General features: G+C 39.8%; 1 protein-coding gene across 2 annotated transcripts in view; it reads right to left on the reverse strand.

The window, feature by feature from the left end:
• kank3 (KN motif and ankyrin repeat domains 3) overlaps window positions 1–15848 on the reverse strand; it is a 31013-nt gene extending 15165 nt beyond the window's left edge. For both annotated transcript variants that reach the window (XM_084548464.1, XM_084548463.1), the window contains exon 1: window positions 15792–15848. The gene's annotated coding sequence lies outside the window, so the exon portion shown is untranslated. The remainder of the gene's footprint in view (window positions 1–15791) is intronic.
• Window positions 15849–19395: the final 3547 nt, after the last annotated feature.

Consider the following 19395-nt stretch of genomic DNA (forward strand, 5'->3'; position numbering starts at 1 on the left):
ATGTAACTATGGATGTCCTGAACGGTATCGAAAGATTCGTCTTCTGTTTTAACGGTGATTGGCCAGTGCAAAAGCTAAAAAAAAACAAAAAAAAAAAAAACATCCCAGAAGAAGAAAAAGAAATCACGTAAACGTTTCTACTGTGTGGAAGAACTCTGGAAAATGAAGTCAGTCAGACAGACGGTCCATTTCTGTTAGAGAACACAGCTTTTAACTGTCTGTTGGAGCTTTTGGAGACAAGGTACAAGCTACCCTCTCAACACTATATTAGCTCTGACCACCCTACTTGTTGGATTAAATACATTCGCATAGTGCACATGTGATCTAAGAGAATACAAACAACATAAGAAAAGCCTTTATGAAGCTCCAGGGAGGACATTTTATTTATATAAGATCGGATCAGGACTTGAATCAACCAATACTAAGGCATCAGATAGGTTGGTTACATCCTGAAATGTAACCACACATCAGGTCAATGCAGATCCAAATTTGGTATAGTTTGAAAAACTGACAAATAAAGAATGACTCTTTAAACATAAATCCTGTTCCTGTGGCAGTTTTGATTATTACTGGAGGATATAAACACAGGGCGCCGTGTTTTCTGCATATCAACAAATGTGACTGCATGCAGACGCTTAACTGTGGCCACTGCATCATTCATATCTGAGGCCTAACACCAAATTAAACAAAGAACATTGATAACAGTGAGAGTTTTACCAAAACAAACTGCCGACTGTCATGTATGAAATCAGATGAGAAATAAAAATTACTATTTATAACCTTTCAGGTGGTTGCTTTGCAACTTGTTCAAATAAAATCAACCAGCAGCACAAAGACACATTGATACAGTGTTTCCTCGTTCTCTGCCAAGTGGATTGAAGTGATAAGACGACCGGTTCTACAGTTCTAGCCTTTTTTAGTGCAGGGACTTAACGTTTAGCTTCTACTTTAGCTTCCACTATAACAAACACTAATAATTTTCCCAACAGCTCTAAAAGTTTCCAGGTGGTTATGCTCTCTGAACGACCGCATCTATATAAAAATACTACATTTTCCATGATTAATTGAAACTCAAGAAAACACTGAACACAAATGGCTGCTGCTGCTGTAAGAGGCGCCATTCTGACAAAAGGCAGACTTTAACCACCAAACTGCACTCATTAAAAGCTGAGATTTATTCATCTCTGTAGAGCATTTATCCATGAAAACCGAGAAGCAGATTGTGTTGCAAAGTTAATTACGTTGCTTAACCGACAACCGTAATTAACAGCACAACCACGGCGCTTAGTCCTCACATCTTTCTCTTATTCTTCATTTTCTCTTCCTCTGTTTTTCCTCTGCCATCATCAGCTTTCTACATTTCCTCCCTTTTCACCTCCTCTTTTCCCCTTTGTCTCAACCCTCCTCTCCTCACATGACTAGTTTCTCTTCTCACACCCCAGCTACTCTCAACACACACACACACACACACACTTCTCTCAGCTCTTCTCAAGTGTTGCTGTTTTTCTCTCTGATTTGATGACAGCAAATTACAGACTACAGGGAGAAGTTGCATTCCTTCCCTCTACACCCCGAGTCCTGACCAGCTGAGAGCCACGCTGTCGAGTTTCTGACACACATACACACGCACCTTTGAGTACCAATGACGCATTAACAAGTCCAAAACACAATTACTTATATATCCATGAATGCCGGTACAACAGAAACTCAGTCTAAACTCAAAAAAATCTGCATAAAGCAAGAAAACATAAAAATGGCATCAGTAGTTTTTAGTTAATTAAGTAATTAAGTAATTTAAGTTTCTTTCACATTTATACATTCCTATACGATTATCCACCAATCCTTATCCCAGACCCTTGGTGTTGCCTTCAAATGGAACTCATGATCTCGTGGTTAAGAGAAGTTGATGTTCAAGTGGAAACATCGGCCATGTTGACTTATAGAAGCCGTCAAGGCTAAGACTTGGTTTCACTAAGACGCTAAGCATCGGCTGTGTTGAGTTTAACTCTGTACTTCACACAATGAGGAGCGGAAGTGAGCGGCTCATGCTGGAGTTAAAGGAAATAAATGTATTTGCTCTGAAACCACTGCAGCACAGAAGATAGAGAAGATAGAAGATATCCGAGTGGATGGTTTGTAGGACGCTGAGCAAGGCAGAGGTTCTGTGCAGCTGAGACACATGAACGAGGGAACACATTTTGGACCAATTACAGCCATTACGGTGTTGCCAAGACGCATAGTGACATTTCTGGAGTAGTGCACGTCATAAACATTTTCCTCAGAAAAAAAATTACTATATTATTATAATATGTAAACATAACATCCATGTCCACCATTTCACAACTTGGAGCTTATCAAACATTTTCCACTTACAAGGTTGTGAAAAACAAAACAAAAGGAGGCCGTTCATATGGACTCTTCTCATAAACACAATGGCATTTGACACCTGGGACCATTCAGTGAACAATCTGCTGCAGGACTCCTTGTTCTTCCCCTCACTGAAGACTCTCATCACAGCAGGACGGGTTGGGGAGCAATGAATAAGAATGTGAACATCTGAAGAGCCACAGAGCACCATGTGTCTGCATGGATTCACACAAACATGTAATGTACTCATATCAGGTCACACACCGCGTCACATGATCACACACACAGACAAAGACCGTGTTCACACTAGACGTTTCAGTCAACACATTGCTGGCATACCACCTCAATTTGATAAACGTCTAATTGAGTTCTATTGTTAAAAGATAAACAGCACTGGGCTTCTGTCTGACTTACTCCCCTTGGCGTTAAGTTTTTTTGTTTTAAATTTAGTTTTAAAGCAACATTGTATATCAAGTTTTTTTTATTGTCAAGTAAAAGATGAAAGCCAGAGCTCTGTGAAATTAGATGTGTGTGAGATGTAGACCACATATGTTAGAACTGCACCACTGGAGCTGGTTCACTGTGATCCCATTATGTCTCTACACGATCTGGCTTAATACGACTTGAATGTTACGTAACTCTTGATTTTGTGGGTCTTTAATTGTGGAATAATTCTCCCAAATTCTCCTGGATGCATTTTAGGAAAAAGGAAACAACTTACAGCTAATGACTTATAACTCACTATCTTTTACTATGTAAAAAAGGCAAGGTTTGCAGGCAAGCAAAGTAAACACCAAAGAGTTTGTCCATTTGTTTACTTGAATGTCAAACAAACGGAGCCAACCTGACACCTCTGTGATGATCTTCTCACTGTAAGAGAAAAACAGGGCTACATTAATGCCGTCTTCAAATGGGGTTGTGTTTACTGTGTTCGTAAGTCCTTGTAAGCACACGTTTTCGATAAAGCCAGAGTTCACAAGTTGTGTACACATTGTTGTAATGACAGGTTAACAAGTTTGACAGCTGTATAAAGCTTGGTTTATTCTCCTACAAGGGATCGGCTCAGTACTGTGCTGCTGTGTCGGCATCGTTCTGTATTTACGCTGCTAAAATAGTCAGCTTCTTTCGAGTTGCTTCGTGTACTTTCACACAACTCAGACTCAGCCAGCGGCTCATGTTGGAGTTGGAGCGAATAAATGTTGAACAACTTTTACTAAAATCACGGTCACTCACGAGGAAAGAGAAGACATCTGAGAGGATAGGAGTCAAAAGGAAAGAGAGTTTTCTTTGCTTGTCCAAACATGGACATGTGAAATGCCTTTCAGACCAACCTCATCTGTTGTGATCTGTGCCGCCGCAAACTGTAGTTACATTTCTGGTGAGGTTCACGTCAGGCTTCACATACCTACAGTGTACATCAGATACCAGCTTTGTTAATTAAATCTTAAATAGTTCGATCGCAGCAAACTGAATTAGGAGCATTTCATTCTTTAATTTTACTACCTCGCCCAAAAATTGGTTATGCATTTTTTCCCCTCGCTCTGAGTAGGAACATGTGACAACGGGTGGAGAAGTACCCGCTCATTCCAGCACAGACTCACAGACCAGTCATTAATGAAGAGGAGAACATTGGGTTGTCCTGCATTCATCTCAATTCATGAAAGAGGAAACTTTGTGCTGGATCGAGGCTCGAGGGCCGTGTTTGGAAGCGGTTACTTCATCCTCAACGCCACCCTTTTCCCAAGAAAGGAGAGAGGGAGAGAGAGAGAGAGAGAGAGAGAAGGAGACATGACCTGACTGACAAGGAGGGGGGGCAGTGAAAGCCAACATCCTCCCTCTGACAGCAACGTTTACAATCTGTTTTACATGAGAAAAAAACCCATTCAGAAATGTGGACACACACATAGAAACCGATACAAACCACAAACACAGACACGTCCGCCGATGTATGCATACCATGCACACATACACTTGATTACTATCCTGCTGAGGAATGTTCACTGCAATTATCCAGATCTCGTGCTGTGTTTTTGGTTGGGATTTAATTTGGCATGAGTAAATCAATACTTGTTTACAGTAGAGTTAACCATTATTTTTTTTCTACGACACATACATTTTTAGGTTCAGTGTGACCAGACTGCAAATAGTTGTCCAAAAATGTTTTTTTTGTTTTTTTTTTTAAACTAGCATCTGATTCATGATTTAGTGACTGGCATTTTAAATGGTTTAAACAAATGTGTCTGCAGCGGAGACGCACTAGACTCTAAATTAACAATACTGAAACCATTAGTTGCAGCCCTGAAGGAGTTTTTGATTGTGATCTTCAGCCAAAGAGAAGCTACTAAATAGAACCGATTCCAAAGTCAAGAACGAAGCTCAGTTCTTCCAATTCCAGCATCCACAAGTGGAACACAGACAAAAGTAAATGTAAACCTTCACAATTTAACAGTCGGACTTAGTCGTCAGCCTGTTAACAACTACTAAAGCAGAACTTGAGGTGAACGTTTTCTGTTAAGTGTTGTTTCCAGGGTCAAGAATGTGTTGCTTCCTCACAGAGAAAACTGTCTCAATGTAAATGTTAGTTTTTAATTCTAATCCCAGTTAATCTTAAACCAGCGGCTAATCCTGGCCTTAATCTCTTTTACAGATAAAGAGATTTCTCTCTTTCATGTCTTCATCCTCGTGAGGACATTTAGGCTGACACTAAAATACAAACACTCACTGAAGGGCCTCTCTGCGCTGGGATAAATCTGCAGTTTCCTGAAGGGAAGCCCACTACTCCCTCAATAAATCCCCCCTACATCACCACACACATACACACTTCTCTATGCACCCGTGGGAGACCTCCCATTGTCTCCCAGTAGGAACTGGCGGGAGGAGGGTCCTGCCAGGAAACCCATCGAGCCGTCCTGAAAGCTGCTTCCTGAAGGCAGCAGGAAAACACTGACGAGAAGACAAGCAAAAGCAGAGAGCTGAACAAATACTGTGGCACGCACACACACACACACACACACACACACACACACAGGCATCCTACAGCCAACAACAGCACAGAGTCCGACATCACATGATGCATCACGCTGAGGTTAGATAACATGTTATCACATTTGGCGAGCACTCAAGTGTTTAAGTGTTTGTGTGCAATGAAGCTCGCACACGGTCACCTCTATATACAGGATACTGCCACCAGGTGTCATTTCCTGTCGCCCAACACCTTCACCATAAATCACAGACTGACGTCACATCACTAAAGTGTGTGTCTGGCTGTATACAGGCAAAAAAATGTCTCCATCATGATCAGGTCGACTTCAAACATCACATGCGTTCTGGCTCCCCTCCCTCTTCCTTCCAGATCCTCCAGCAAACACAATCAGGCACATTCAGCCTCCACAATGAGGCATTATGCTTCTTTGGTGGCGACGCTGTTTTCGTGAAGTTCTCTGAGGCCTCCTTGTTTTCTCCAACAGCCCCCCCTCCCGTGCTCCCTGCCTTTTCCAGACTGTGTCCAGGTTCAAAATGTCACAAAATGAATTCAATAAAGTCGCGGGGGAAGTCCGACGCTCTGGGAGTTTTAAGATGAAGAGTGTGGAGTTCTAGTGGCTCCCACGGGGGATGTGAAGCTGTGGAGGACCAGCTGAATGAAGCACGCAGACAAAGAGTGATGACTTCTAGAGAAAAATCCCACTCAGACTCTGACAGACCTCTTCAATCTGAAATACATCAGCGCATCCTGTCACTTTAGGTTTCCCATTCGTTCATCTTCTGTACCCGCTTATTCCTGTTAAGGGTCGCGGGGGTCTGCTGGAGCCTATCCCAGCTGTCATCGGGCGAGAGGCGGGGTGCACCCTGGACAGGTCGCCAGTCTATCGCAGGGCTTTTCTTTTACAATATGCTGGTATTGTTCAGAATTCATTTCTCCATCGTCCTGTCCCAGATGAAGCAAAACAGGCCCAAACAAGGACATTACCACCTCACAGACGGGATGAGGTTCTGATGCTGGAATTGCTGTGTTGTTTCTTCTCCAAACATGAGCCTGTCATTTAAACCAAATACTTCTACTTTGGTCTCATCTGTCCACAAAATGTTTTCCCAATAGTCTTCTGGCTTGTCCACATGATGTTTAGCAAACTGCAGACGGGCAGAAATGTTCTTTTTTTAGAGCAGTGGCTTTGTCCTTGCCACCCTGCCATGGACACCATGATTGTTCCAGAGTTATCCTGATTAATGAACATTAACATTAGCCAATGTGAGAGAGGCCTTTAGATGTTTAGAAGTTACCCTGGGTTCATTTCTTACCTTTTGGGCTATTACATATCTTTCTTTTGAGGTGATCTTTGTTGGTCTACCACTCTTGTGGAGGGTAACAGTCGTCTTAAATCTCCTCTATTTGTTCACAGTCTATCAAAAGAAGCCATCTAGATGAGTGGCAAAGCATCTTCAAAAACCTCTACAGGTCCAGGTACCTTTGTTTTAGCTTGTTTTTCAACATTTATTAACTCCAATTCCGATTTGAGGTCTTTGAAGCACACAGGGAAACTCAACATTGACTAGTGTTTTATCAACGTAAATACAGAATGATGCCGACACACCAGCACACAGATATGAATGCTTATCTTATAATCAATGTTAATCCAGAAAATTTACCCACATTCAAGTTTGGGCTAACTAAAGTTAAAATAGTATCAGTATAGCTTTTCTCATCAAGGAGGGACGTCAGTAACAGTCTGCATCCCTTGGGAAATTGGACCAGAAGTCTTTTTATGAATGTTATGGGTTTCTTTCTGTAAATAATGACGTTGGTATCGACAGCTTAAAAAGCTTCTTGAACCTCTCTCACAGTCACAACATCCATTCAGGGAGCTAAGAGCCCCTCCCTGAAACAAAGCAGCATTCACAAATCGAGTTGTCACCAATTAGCCAGTTTCCAGCTCTGATATCACGTTGAATTTTGGAGCAAATGCACCTTATTTTCCCTGGGAGAGGCGAGACCCGATCTCCCCCAGCACGATAAACCGAACCTTTGTAGACGTTTACATTTCCGCCAAAAGCTCTTCAGCTTTCTCTCATTACCCTTTTCTCCAATCACTTGAGCTCCCTTTGTTTTCAAGCCAAGCAAATAACAAAAATAAACCAGCATCTCTTAAAGTCTTTTCAAGGCTGACCTAGATATCTGCTCCACAGATTTCTGTTTAGGCAGACTCTCTGACCCATTTGTCTCCTTCCTTCACAACAGTAGCTGCTCGAGCCTCCAGATGTTTGATTCTCTTAACTACAGAACAAGACCAGATGTCAGCCCCTGCCGTTTTATGCCCAGAAACAACTGAAATATGCGTCTTCTATCATGTTATTTCCTTCACTGTTGGAAATTATACTAGTTCTGTGTCTGCTTGATGGCGAGGGTCGGGGTAATGACAAGGCAGAGGTCTCTGAAATGTCTCCTGGAGCCCCTGAGAACACACCTTCATCTCCACGGTGCTGGAAAATACATGTTTGTGGGCTCTAATTCAGTTTTCCGTAATGCAGTGATTGAGTTAGCTCCCAGATTTGGCCCAGCCGTTGCTCTTGTTGTCTCACTAAAATACGTTTTGATGTCTGCCAGGCTTTTACGAAATTTAATTGACCATATTGACATGCTGCTGGCGAATCAATCCTTATATTTTCACTCAGTATTACACTGCTGCTCTCTGCACAAATTCTGCTTTATTGATAGTTAATAAGCCATTAATTGACTTTATAGACTGGTTATAAGTCAATATGAACAACCTTAACTTGGTTGGTTTTGTAAACATTGTGCAGGGCTTCATCCAAATCCATTTTTTTTTGTCTTTTTAATTCATCAGGCCGATTCTTTAATGGATCTTCTGACCTCTGACCTGACTTTTTACCTTTTATACCTGCAGATAACTAACATAAAGTGAGATACTCTTAATACTGTATTAATGAGGAACAAATTCAGGATTTCAGGGCTTGTAAATTAAATCCTTTGAGTCAAACTGGCTTATTGCAGGAGTATTTGTTGGCCTTGCTTCTTGTTAATTGTAGCTCATGTTTGTTCACACCTTTGTACCAGTTATGGTGTCCACGCGGCTTTTGTAACAGAAAAGAAACTGCATTTATCGTCCACATCTCTCAGTAGACAAGCAAAGAAAAGTTTGCCTCCTACACACCATCTATTCAGACGTCTTCTCTCTTCTCTCAAAGTAAATGTTCAGCATTTATTAGCTCCAACATGAGCCACTCACTTCCAGCCACTGTTGTCTGAACGTACACAGAGAAACTCAAGTGTAAAAGATTACACCGGTGTTAGACTATGCTGTAGGCCCTGTATAGTTCCGTTGCAGCTGTATAATCTGCAGCTTTAATCTGGACTGATGTGAAAAACGCAAAGAAAAATCTTCTTTAATGTGATCATGGTGTGTTTTGTCAGGATGCAAAGTCATTGAGTATCAGTTTGTATTTCTAGCTCATCTAGTTGTTCAGAAGAGGAGCAATAAAAAAAAAAAGTTATTTTAGTTTATATGATTAAGCACAGAAGTCTAAGTGAAATGAAAAGAGATTAAAAAGTAACAAAGCTGAACTGTTAAAATAGTATATAAAGGCTTGTTTTATCCTTTGTGGAGGGAACTGAACATGTAGTGTCGCAGCCTTGTCTAAAGTCTTTTTATGTGACTTCATAGGGCAGGAGTCATTTCCACCAGCTAAACACAACGTTTGTTCCATTATGAGCCGGTGAACAGAGGTGACCTCTGTGCTGCAATGGTTTAGGTAAAAACAGCCTCCGGTCTGGAGTCGGCAACTGGAGTCGTCGCTCTCATTTAAACTTAAGAGACGCTACAGATTCAAAAGCCGAAACGGAGAGTTTGGTCTTGAGGCGAATGCAGAGCAGTCACCAGCTTTTCTCCTGTCACATTCCCCTGTCAAACTAAATGTTCAAGGTTTGATAGATTTGATAGAAAACATTGGGAATTGGGTCCAAAGGATTTGGTGGCATCACAGTTCATGCAGTAAGTGTTTCCAAAAGCAGTTGTGGTTTGGTTTTCCTTTCAGAAATTCTGACCTTTTTGTTGCCCGAGCCACAAGACTAAAAACCAGTCTGCCATTTTGACCATCCCACCAGCCAAAAAAGCTTTTACAGTCAATTATTACAAACTCATAAAGATGTTCAGTGTCTGGTCAAGTAAACAAATTTACCAGACGCAGAGTAGTTTGTCGTTCTCTCACCCTGATGTCAGTGCAGAATCTGATCAGTGCTGCTTTCCCAGTGCCGTGCTGACGGTTCTTGAGTTGGCGTGGATATTTTTAGACTGTTTTTGAATAAGAGTTTCACAGGCAGCAGAGATAGCAGAGGGAGGAGCGTCAGATTGACTTTATATAAAAGTCAATATTGTTATTACCCATTATCCATAATTTATAGATACTAGGTAGTGTATCCATTATTGACCATTTATCTGTTTATTTAACGTTATGCACCATTACGTTAAGCTATTTGTTGCTTTTAAATGTCTATTTCCACCAATTTTCCATACATGAAGTAGTATAAACTTCAGTTTTTTGCTACCTAGTTTTCATTTAGTTCCGTTTCATCACTAACTAACTCAGTGCAAACTTCTCAAATTGTAATTTCTGTTCTCTCAAATAAATTAAGACTAAAGTCCAACAGTTACTCCCCTGGTTGGGAATTATAGTTTTGTTGCAGCTGTTGTTTGTTTATCTGCAGCTGAATGTGTGGTGGATAAAACGAACCATTTACTCCAGCCTGAGTCTTCTTGCTGAGCTCTCTGAAACATAAGTGCAACAAAAAAAGAAATGCAGTTCCTCAAATGACCAATTGAGGCTCGTTCCAAAAGTGAGTCAATCTCTAGACCTCCACATTAAAATGTCCCACTTATACAACACATTTGGTGCGTATAGCAAAAGTTTCCATTCATAACAACTGCACTATGTTTATTTAACTCACTTACTTAACTAGTTATGCAGTTACTTTGGCTATCCACAAGTTACGCATTTAGGACGTGGCCACTTTAAGTGACAGTTGGGTATCTGCCCCGCTTGCTTTCACATTTCACATTCAAAGTTCTTTGAGGCAGAGTCAGACACTGCCAAGATGTCGATGGTCAGAACCACCCAAATTGAGCTTTAAAACTGGCTGTCACAAATCCCATGGGTGTCATCATGGGGGGTACAGTCAGTGGTCTAATACATTTTGAGAAAAACTACACTGTGCAGCAGGTTGAAGACATTAAATTGAAGAATTCTACCCATTTTGTAGCCACAAACAAGGTGTAAAGTTCTTGTTTTGTCTTTTCAGGGCACTGGTTGAATAACAGTATTTAAGATATCTGTAAGATAACCATTTCTGATCTTATCTTGGACTGCCCTCTGTAAAAGAATGTGCGTTTGAGATAAGGCGAGCAGAGCATTAAGCGAGAAGTAACTACAGACGACCTTTGGCTACTACAGCAATCAGTAAATTAAACTGCAGAACAAGGGTGGTCTGTTATCTGAGATCACCACTCACCCTAATTATCTCATTATCTCAAAACTAATTAAAATGACCCAAACAAGCTAAAGTTTAATCACGAAAAGGTGTTCTCAGTTGTCAAATCTATTTTTCCTCATTATTTCAATTTCATAGCTTTGTCTAGATAATTGAGTTGAGGTGGCATCTGTCATGACTGCTTGCTATCACTCATGAATCTGTCCAATAGCTGAACAACGTCATGTCAAAAGGAAAGTGATCTAAACTGATTGGCTTCATTTAAAAAGGAATGAGCAGACACATGGATTACTTGATTCAGTTACATTTCGGTAAAACCATGAAACTGTCGCCGCGCGAGCCTTAAATCCCATCCAATATCTCCAGATCATAATATAATTCAAACTCAATCTGCGTACAGTTGACTCCAAAATTAAGCTCTAGATTTTTTTTTAAGTAAATGACTCATGATCCCGAGACTAATGAGGCAAATAAAATTATGAGTAACAGAGCTGCTTCTGTTTCCTGAAAATGTCTAAAAGTCACAGAACTTTCAAACTTTACGGCCCACAGTAAAACCAAGGCTGACCTTTGAAATTAATTAGTTTAACTTTCAGAAATATTAGAAATATTTGGGTGCAAATAGATGTAGAAAACTGAGCAACTTTTTTTTTTCCAAGAGTTTCCACTTTAATCAGGGAATCTGGCATGAAGCAGAAAGTGGTAACGTCCACTTCCAAAGTTGGGTGCCTGCTAATTGTGATGAAAGCCTCCAGCTATCAGGTTCACTGCACTTAAAACTAATTGTTGCTTCAGAGGAAAAACAAAATGCTTGATCTTTAAAAGAGGGAAAAACAAACTAGAGTGTATGGATACAAGAATTAATAAAGTATTTCCTTAAGATTAGCGCTTAAACTAATGTTCAGCAAGTATAAAGGACAGTTCATAGTTTCTGTATTTGCTGGCAGCTGCAGACTTAAGGCTCATTTAAGTTACTGCAGGACGTAGCCTACGCCGGTACAAGCCATTTATACTGTGCTCGTCAGTCTGGCTCGCCCTGTAAAAACATCACCCAAGCGCCAGTCGGGTTCATTTTTGTGTCCACTTCCTGCTTCGCTTTTAACAATGGTTAGTGAAACTGTTGCCGAAATTTCACCGAAGACGAGTCATACAAATATTTGTATCTCTGAACCTCCTCAGTTAACCTTTCCTCGATGTGTTCCATCTTTATCGATCCAAAACAATCGTTTCGAAAATTGTGAAAATGGAGAAGCAGCCGGAAATACTAAAGCGGAAATACACAACTACCAAGTGGACCAATCACAGTTCTTGCAGTCTGCGTCGCCGCGGCACACAGTTACATTTCTGGGGAGGTGCATGTCAGTTACGGCGCAAGGGCCTGCATAGGGGTCTGTGCTGTCGCCGTAGCTTCTGCATCAACTTTAACACAGAAGTCTAAACCACTTATTTAACACATTGGATTTGAATGCAATTCTTTACATGCTGAGTGTTAAAGGAAAAGTACAAAAACACAAAAAACAAGATGGATCTCACAGCAACAATAAGAGCTCCTGCATCTCTTGAAACCCAAAATGAGGACCCACAATTAATAGTCACTGTGGTCTCAAAACAACGGACAGTACAAAATAAATCATCTATATTATCTGCCAGGCAACTCAACAACGATAGCAGCAAAGTACTTCATACAACCCATGTTCACATAAGCTCCTCCACTAATTTTACACTTTTTGCTTTTAAGTTTTGAGTTTATCTTAACCATTTATACTTTCAAATTATAATTAGGAGAAAATAACAACAGTGTTTATTGGTTACACCAATCCCGTTCTAATCTAAAGGCCATCATCACTGAAATAGTTTTCTAACTCTGTGCTCTCTGTTTATTCTTATAACTTTATGAGTTCTATAATTAATAATGTGAAAGCTGGCTCTTTAAATCCTTTTTATCCACCATCAATCTCCCGTGTATCATGCATCACCTGGCGTCATGTACTCTTGTTTGTGCCATGCTTATTAGATGTTGCATGTACAATATGCTGTACCCAGATGCAAGTATGAATTTATCTTATATTTTCTGTCTCAAAGAAACAAAGAGAGCAAACTGCTGCAGAACATCACATCAGATCTGATGAATGATGCAGATGATAGAGACTATCACCAACAACTTGGTTGATTTAATCAAACAGCTTGAATGGTCCTCTGGCGAGAGACCTCAGTGGGTGAGGCTTAAAAATAAATGAGCACTGATAACTTTGAAATCTGGATTTAAATCACCTTGAAAATCACATATGGAGTCAGAAGCACCAAGTCCAATGTTTCAGTTGTATTTGTGTCAGGGAAGATGAATTATTTGTCAGTCAGAAGTACCACAACAAAGATGTGAGCTGGACCTTTTCTAAACAGTTTTATTTTTTTTTTTACTCTAGTCCTGTCTAGCTCGTCTCTTTCCTTGCTGCATCATGTCACTGACTAACTTGCAGTCTTGCTAAAATTAAAGCCACTTGTAATACAGCTAAAAATAAGACAGCATGTAGTTTTCTCAGCTAGCAGGACTCATGAAGAACAAATTTAAATTACTTCTAATTTAATACACTGTCCTCCATTGGCTCTGCTGTTAATGCTGTAAATTAAAGGAAAGCTCTTTTATTAGGAAGGCGGTGTTTAATATAAAAAAAAAAAAAAAAAAAAAAAAAGTGAGTGTCAATGAGTGACGGTGACCTTTTGACACCTCTAAATACACTTACAGACAGGCTATTTTTGAGGCAGCCGCAGTAAGTCAAACCCCAGGGTCCTGTTGCAGGAAGACCGTTTCCCTTGAGAGACCTCCAGAAAGTTGTTAAGAGCTTAACACGAATTCAAAGGATGATTTTAGCTCGAGGATCTGCTCATCACCTGCGTCACTGTCGGCTCGTCATTCATCCATTCAAGAAATGTTGTAACTTCCATTGGTTATTCATCAACGAAAGCAAAAAGTTCATATTTTAGGGGTTAATTTCTTTTTCACTGGAGAGAACGACTACAGAGGAAGTTTACCAAAAGGCCATTGCATCCTGATAAACCTCAAACATTTACTGTGTCTCTTTCCCTTCCGTCTGTTTATTCCACATTGTTCCCATGAATATTGCCAAACAATTCAACCAAGCACTCTCTCTTTCTCGCCTCCACAGCCTGAGAAGAAAACTTACTTCATCCAAAATCTAATGGCTCCATATTAATAAGTAAAGATCTGAGCGTGAATTGATTAAATCAAGAGTTTCATCTGGAGGTCGTCTTCACAATAACAGTCAAGATCATGAACAACCAGAAGTCCTCAGCGGCTTCACCAGTTTATCTGCTGAGGTCTCTTCCCATCCCATCATGATTTACTGAGAGACACGATCTCAACACGAAATACATAGAACATACAAAAGTGATCTTGAAGCCCCTGTGTAGTGTGTCATAGTTGACAGCTGGCTCCTGACTGGTCCCCGGCACCTCTGTCACAAGGACATCAGGTTGTGAAAAACGGCAAGCAACATGTGTCACAGTAAACGTCGACAGCGACAATTTTATAATGTAAAACACTGTGAGGTCTGAATCCAGCGTCATGGTCCGGACAGCTGGAGGCTCACACTCAAAAGTCACTTCCACCAGTATAATCACCACCTGAACCCACAGTGTGATGAAGAGGTGGACTGTAAATGGAGCTGAGGCCGACAGCTAGCAACCTGTGAGGACACCCACCTGTCAAGGTACACGTCCTCGAACACTGTTAGTCTCTAATCAACACCTTTTTCCCAGAATGCATTTCAAACAAACACTACACAACCGAACTGACACGTCACAGTCCCATCTCCTATGATGCATTTAAATCGATTCAGAGGAACCACAGCCTGATCAACAATGTCCAGTCATGTTCTGCTTTCAAACAATACTGCAGCTTCTGGACTATGTGCACATGACTGGAAAAGAGATGATGCAGAGCATAATAACAAACAGGAGACCAGCCAGAGGACGGGGGAGAACGGGAAAGGGAGGGGGGGGATTCAACACTTCTGACAATAGGGGAGGTCGGGGGGAATTTCCGTCCCATGAAGCAGCCTCACCCACAACAGTGTTTGGAGGAAAAAAATAAAATCATATGTTTCTTCTCTATCTGCTCAAGAGTTACTTTATTAAAGAATTACTTTCCACAAGAAAAGCTGCACGAAGATAAAAGAAACTACGAACAGGATGAACTAAAGATGAAAAAGAAGAAAAATCCTAAGAAAACAAATGCTTTTAAAAGACGTCAACTACTTTGGCTTCTTTCCATTTGTGTATTAGAGTCAAGGAGCAATAAGAGAAAAAAACAAAATCACATAAGTAAAGCTATGTCAGCTGTTAAGATTAAAATCTAATCACAAAATGAGTTTCTCATGAGACAAATCACGACCTAAAACACTAAAAAGACATCACTTTGAAACTATAGATTGATGCAGTGAAAGATTTTTTGTGTAAAGACTAAAGATGTCAAATAGAAAATCCACAAAAAAAAAAAAATGCATAAAAAACAGCAAATGCAGAAGATAAACCCACTTAATGAGTCCAGAAAAAAAAAACCAAATAAAGCAGAAAATTAGCTTTATAATAATATGTAAGTCTCTTTTCAGAAACTAAAATATTACACAAAAAAACTGTTGGAATTTAAACACAATAAAATAATAAACCCTCAACTATAAGACACTGAAAGTTGTGGAAATAACTTCTTTACGGAGGCCAACAATTAGAACACACTGTGAAGTCTGTCTGCAGAGACAATATGATCAATAATGCTCCGTGACACTTTGAGGCAGCTCCTGTTAAATTAAAACAATCATTTGTCTTTGCTTAGACTCGATCAGGGCGACGATAATCAACTAATCGACGCGTATCAAAGCGTTAATCGACGCCTCGGGCGCTTGGCTCTTACCTTGTGGCTTCTGTCCCTGCAGCCTCACTGAGACTTGTCATAACTTTCTGAGAAGGTAAGAAAAGTTTGGGAGGAGAAGGGAAAAACCCTCCTACCTCTCTGACCGCGGCTGTACGGTAAAGTTACACGAAAAAGAAAACGCGTTTCCGGTTTATGGATTTCAAAATAAAGTTGCCACGTTCCCCTGAAAATAATTTTTTTTAAATTTATTTATTTATTTTTTGCTGTTGAGCAGAAACCAATCCTTAAGTCTAACAGATTCGTATGTATATGTAATAAAATACCTAATTGTTTATGATCATCAAATGTTTTGTTTGTCTTTTGAGGTCGAGGCCTTGAATCAAAAGTGCTTTTTCCCCAGAGAAATTATAGTTTTAATTTCCCATATTATTTCTGAATGATGTTTACTTAACATATCTGTTTAACATTTTGTTGTTTTTATTACTTTTAATATATATTTTTCTCTTTTTTTGTTGTTATAAGGAACTGTATAACTTGTTTTTAAAAGGTGCAATACACATAAAACCTTTCCAAGCACATTTCAGTACTTGAGTTTGAAGCTTCCCACAATAAAGAACTGTTAAAATGACGAGGACAAGTCTGTCACATATTCTTCACGTCAGGTTTAATTTTCCTGTAAAGGTTCTCAGTCATCCAGGTCGTGGTACTGTGTATCTAACTGCACAGCTAAAACAAAGACAGCTGGACTTGTTTGAGTTTTCACCATCAGTGAAGAAGTGGAGGAGAAGTTTATACTAAAGCTATACTAAAGTTGTTGCCTTCAAGGTAGATAAGACAAGCTTAAGGATACTACAGTACGTGCACGGAGAAACATACTGCTCCGTTTGTGTACTGTCAGTTGCACAAGAAAAAAAAGCAGTTCTTTGTACTGTGCTTTTATTTTGAAGGCAGATTCGTGTCTGTTTTAGCTATTTCCGGTCTAATTGCATCGACAGATGATGTTTTGACGCAGCTCTTCAGAGTTAGCGGCTGATTACAGTTTGAAGGAGTCCATAACAGACAGCTGCGTCCTCCAATCAGGAAATCAAGAACGACATCCAGCTAGCGGGTGGTGACAACTGGGGGCGGGGCTTAGCCTTTAATTTGGTAAATTGGCGCCAAAGTGAAAAGTTATATATTCATTAAAAATTCAATGATGATGACATGACACAGTTAAATTATAAAAAGAACATCTACAGGTATCATCTATTTATGTGACTTCCTATTTAATTAAATGTTTAAAACAAACAAATATAAACAAATAAAATGACATGAATCATTTTACAGACTGATTTTGTTTAGTGTGTTTTGTTTTGTTAGTTACAGTTAGAGACATAATAAACAGAAATAAAAAGCTAAAGTTTGCAGTAATAAATGCACATAAACTGCATCATTTGACTCCCAGCAGCTGAGGGCGCTGTTGCCCTTCAGGTTGAAGGCGGTCACTGCCTTTTTGTACCTGAAACTAATTAAGCAACCTACAATAAACTACAAACTGTTGACTATTAATTACATTTCTATACATTATTATACAGTTTAGTTATAAATTAGAAATAAATTATTTAAAAAAAATAGTTACATTATAAACCACAATATAAAAAGTCAGAAGCTCCTCTCAGATGTGAACAGATGTGAGTACACAATGAATTTTCATTCAGTCTGGTACAACTCTTAATAGAGCCCTGCAATATGTCTAAAATTTATACCCATCCGTCATAACATTATGACCACCTGCCTAATATTGTGTAGGTGTCCATTTAGCTTGATCCATCAAGCCACAGACTCCACCAGACCTCTGAAGGTGTTCAGTGGTATTAGGCACCAAAAACAGCAGATACTTTGAGTTCTCCAGGTTAAATGTGAGGTCTAGTTAGATTAGACTTGTTTTTGTCAGGCACATCCCACAGATGCTCAACTGGATTTTGATATGAGGAATTTTGAGGCCAAGTCGACACCTTGAACTTGCTTTTGTGTATGAACAATTTTCAGTATGCATCAAGGCTAATTTTTTTTTTACTTAAAAAGGCCCCTGCCATTAGGGTATATCATTCATTCATCTTCAGTACCCGCTTATTCCTGTGAAGGGTCGCAGGGGTCTGCTGGAGCCTATCCCAGCTGTCATCGGGCGAGAGGCGGGGGTGCACCCTGGACAGGTCGCCAGTTTATCGCAGGGCTAACACAGAGAGAGAGACAACCATTCACACTCACATGCACACCTACGGCCAATTTAGAATCACCAATGAACCTAACCAGCATGTCTTTGGATGGTGGGAGGAAGCTGGAGTAGCCAGAGAGAACCCACGCAGACACAGGGAGAACATGTAAACTCCACACAGAAAGGCCCAGTCAGCCCATGGATTCAAACCCGGGACCTTCTTGCTGTGAGGCATCAGTGCTAACCACCTCCCCACTGTGCCGCCCTAGGGTATATAATTTCCATGAAAGTTCATGGTCTACAACAATGCTAGCGTAATCATATTCATGATTAGAAACAGCTCAAAGGGACCTACACAGAAATTATGGGCCCTAAAGTTAAACTTCAACATAAGTGAATCCAGATTTTTTTTTTTAATAAAAAGCCCTGATTTATTTTTGATGACAGATTTTATTCTTATTAATACGTATTAGTTTTGTCTATTTGTCCTAAACCAGCTGAGAGAGGCTCAGACATTCTTCAGACATGATTATTTTCAGATGCCTTCTTTGTAATAGTTTCACTTTTTTCTTCTTCTTCTTCACAGACTGTGATTGTTGCTGTGTGTTTAGGATCATTGTCATGTTGGAAAATTCCTCTCCTGCCAAGCTTCCTTACGCTGGGATTCATCTTTTTATTCAGCTTTTGGCCGTACAAGGCTGCATTCATGGAGTAATCTAATGTCATTTCCCCTTCACCTTTTGTTCTCATGCTGCTCCAAATCAGATCCAAATGTTTCACAGCCAGAACAGTCACTGTGATCAAGTCCACGACAAACACGCTCCATCAGATCCAAATTCATTTTCTCTGGTTTCAAGACTTCTTTTTTTTCGTTTCTTTGGAAATGTTTGGATATCTTGAACTGTTTGGTCCATGCTTTTCTCTCTGGACACCTTCAAGCACAGCGTCTGCACTTTTTGTTTCTTCTGATAATTAATGATTTTCAGTTCTTCCTAAGTAGCCAAAGCTGCTCTTACCATCTCCCATCTTCATTATTTCTCTCACTGAATCCATAATCATTCATTCATAATCAAGTGCAAACCAGTCAAAACGGGCAAAGCTGCAGAGTCCACATGTTTCTTTTTTTTTTTTTTTTTTTTTTTAGCAACAAGATAAGATAAGACTGGACTTTATTGATCCTCAAGTGTAGAAATTACTGGAGCATGGAAATAAATCTATTTAATAAAAACAGGAATAAAATAAGAAATAGTACAAATCTTGTATTGACCGTTTTCAGTATCATATATTACTACTATATCATATATGAGATTATTACAAAATACCCAATGACCAATGTTTTTTCTTTCTATTTTTTTGACTGTCTTTATGCATTTATTTATTTTTATTTATTTATTTCTGTCTCATATTGTTGGTGTTGTTTTGTAGCCTCAGACCAGTCATGGTGTCCAG

Source organism: Chelon labrosus (assembly GCF_963514085.1).
Source record: "Chelon labrosus genome assembly, chromosome: 7".
Classification (NCBI taxonomy): Eukaryota; Metazoa; Chordata; class Actinopteri; order Mugiliformes; family Mugilidae; genus Chelon; species Chelon labrosus.